We start from the raw sequence: 3,567 nt of genomic DNA, 5'->3' as shown, positions 1-3,567 counted from the left end.
GAGGCCGGGAGGTCAGCATGGAGGCTGATGCAGAAATCCTGGAGGGATAAGATGAGTGATTTTATTAACATGGTAGCAATTGGGAGAGGAATGGGTGGATTTTAGCAATGTTGTGAAGGTGGGACCGACATGATATAGTGATGGATTGAATATGTTTTGGGTTGAACGAGAGAGCAGAGTCAAGGATAATGACAATGCTATGGGCTTGTAAGACAGGAACGATGGTGGTGCCATCTACAGTGATGGTAATGTCAGGGGGAGGACAGGGTTTGGGAGGGGGCGATAAGGATTTCCATTTTGGACATGATAAGTTTGAGGTGATGTGAAGACATCCAAGTAGAGATGCCTTGAAGGCAGGAAGAAATGTGATACTGCAGAGAAGGAGATAGATTAGGGCTGGAGATGTAGATTTGGATATCATCCGCATAGAGGTGATATTTAAAGCTATTGGGAGCGAATGAATTCTCCAAGGGAGCGGGTGTAGATGAAGAATAGAAGGGGACCCATAACTAAACCTTGAGGTATCCCAACAAGTAGTGGGTGGGAGACTGAGGAGGAGCCTACAAAAGAGACTGAAAACGAGCGGCCAGAGAAATAAGAGGAGAACCAGAAGAGGACAGTGTCAGTGAAGCCAAGGTTGGATAATGTTTTCAGAAGTAGGGGGTGGTCGACAGTTCTGAAGGCAGCCGAGAGGATTAGAAGGATTAGGATGGATTAGAGGGCGTTGGATTTCGCAAGAAGGAGATCATTTCGTGACCTTTGAGAGGGCAGTTTCTGTGTAGTGAAGGGGATGGAAGGTTTCTGTGCAGTGGAGGGGGTCTAGGAGAGAATTGGAGGAGAGGAATTTGAGACAGTGGGTTTAGACAACTTGCTCCTGGAGTTTGGAGAGCAATGGTAGGCGGGAAATGGAGTGATAACTGGAGGGAACCGTGGTGTCAAGGAAGGCTTCTTTAGGATAGGGGAGAGTTGGGCATGTTTGAAAGCAGTAGGGACAAAGCCAGTGGAGAGTAAACACTTGACGGTGGCTGTTAGGGTGGGAAGAAGGAAGAGGACATGAGTCTTGATAAGGTGTGACGATGCATCTTATCAGATGCACGGGTGGATGTGGTGGATTTGAGAGAAGGAAAGAGATTTCCTCTAGAGATACTCCTAAAAAAGATGGGAGAGTTGAAGAGGGGGCAGGAGAGTGGAGGGACTAAGGAAGGACAGGGGAGATTTTAGGAAGATCATACCTCATATTGTCAATTCTCTTAATAGGTGGCCAGGTCTTTGGGGTCAGGAGATAGGGTAGGTGGTGTGCCAGGGGGCCAGAAGAAAGAGTTAAATGTCTGGAACAACTGAAGAGGGTGATAGGCATATGTGTCAATAAGGGTGGAGAAGAGGGCAGTGTTAAAGCACTCAAGGACAAACCTGAAGTGGACGAAATCGGCCTGATATTTAGATTTCCAACTGTAGCGCTCTGTTCCTCATCCACAAGAGCAAAGGAGGCAGACTGTGCGATCACCCAGGGCTGTGCGTTAGTGGTATGGAAGGGCTAGGGGCCAAATCAATGGGGAAGAGTGGGAAGGATGAGCCTTGCCCTTCCGAAGATCATTAGTGCTGAAATCAGAGTGAATAAAAATCGGACAGAGGGGGGAGGTCATGAGAGTGGAGGCTCACACAATTGATTAGTCATTTATGGACATTATCAGAATGGAAAGAGGAGAGGCTCTAGTGCATGAATGGTGGTGGGGGGGGAATGTGGGTTGGGAATCTATTCAGCCAGTAAAAACCGGAGTGAAGAGACTGAAAGAGAACAGAGTAGCTCCGTGAACCGTAAGCTCTTTGTGGGAAGGAATGGTGTCTACTAATCAAAAAATTGCATTTTTTAGTGCTTACTGTGTGCAAAGCACCGTACTAAGTGCTTGGGAGAGAACAATATCATAGAGTTGGAGACATGTTCCCTGCCCACAGTGAGGTTACAATATACAGGAGGAGACAGATGTTAATATAAATATATAAATTTCAGTTGGAGACATACGTGTGGGTCTGAGGGTTGAGTGCAACTCTGTTGTAATCTTCCAAACAGTACAGTTTTCTGCACACGATAAGCGCTCAGTAAATACAACTGATCTACTGACTGAAACTCATAGGTTGTGAGGTTGTGGTAAATCATGCAAAAAGGAGGGGCCTCCTCGTCTCAGAGATTGATTTCCCCCTTTAGGACCTTCCCCAGGGCGGTCTTTATGTCCCTGTTCCTCAGGCTGTAGATGAGAGGGTTCAGGGCGGGGGGGAATCACCGTGTAGAACACGGATACCAACAGATCCAGGGCCGAGGGGGACTCTGAAGGAGGCGCTAAATAGGAGAAGCAACCAGTAGTGAAAAAAACAGAGATAATGGTGAGGTGGGGCAGGCAGGTGGAAAAATCTATGGACCGTCCCCCTGAATACTGGATCTTTACCACAGTGGAGAAGATATGCACATCCCCGTCCCCCTCTCCCTCCCCTTCCCTCTCCCCTCCCCCTCCCATCCCGTTACTGTAGGAGTTCCTCAATGTTCAGGTCTTGGTCCCCCTCTGTTCTCGATCTACACTCACTCCCTTGGTGACCTCATTCGCTCCCACGGATTCAACTATCATCTGTACGCTGATAACACCCAAATCTACATATCTGCCCCTGCTCTCTCTCCCTCCCTCCAGGCTCGCAGCTCCTCCTGCCTTCAGGACATCTCCATCTGGATGTCTGCCCGCCACCTAAAACTCAACATGTCCAAGACTGAACTCCTTGTCTTCCTTCCCGAACCCTGCCTTCTCCCTGACTTTCCCATCACTGTTGATGGCACTACTATCCCTCCCGTCTCACAAGCCCGCAAACTTGGTGTCATCCGGGACTCTGCTCTCTCGTTCACCCCTCACATCCAAGCCACCACCAAAACCTGCCGGTCTCACCTCTGCAACATTGCCAAGATCTGCCCATTCCTCTCCATCCAAACCGCTTTCCTGCTTTTCAAGCTCTCATCCTATCCCGTCTGGATTACTGTATCAGCCACCTCTCCGATCTCCCATCCTCCTGTCTCTCCCCACTTCAATCCATACTTCACGCTGCTTCCCAGATCATCTTTGTGCAGAAACGCTCTGGGCATGTTATTCACCTCCTCAAAATTCTCCAGTGGCTACCAATCAACCTGCGCATCAGGCAAAAACCCCTCACCCTCGGCTTCAAGGATCTCCATCATCACACCCCCTCCTACCTCACCTCCCTTCTCTCCTTATACAGCCCAGCCCGCACCCTCCGCTCCTTTGCCGCTAATCTCCTCACCGTGCCTCGTTCTCACCTGTCCCGCCGTCGACCCCCGGCACACGTCATCCCCCTGGCCTGGAATGCCCTCCCTCCGCACATCCGCCAAATTAGCTCTCTCCTCCCTACAAGGCCCTACTGAGAGCTCACCTCCTCCAGGAGGCCTTCCAAGACTGAGCCCCCTCCTTTCTCTCTCCCTCCTCCCCCTCCCCCTCCCCCTCACCTTACCTCCTTCCACTCCCCACAGCACCTGTATATATGCATATATGTTTGTACGTATTTATTACTCTA

Source organism: Tachyglossus aculeatus (genome assembly GCF_015852505.1).
Source record: "Tachyglossus aculeatus isolate mTacAcu1 chromosome 12 unlocalized genomic scaffold, mTacAcu1.pri SUPER_6_unloc_4, whole genome shotgun sequence".
In the NCBI taxonomy this organism is placed as follows: domain Eukaryota; kingdom Metazoa; phylum Chordata; class Mammalia; order Monotremata; family Tachyglossidae; genus Tachyglossus; species Tachyglossus aculeatus.
This window is presented reverse-complemented; position numbering follows the sequence as displayed.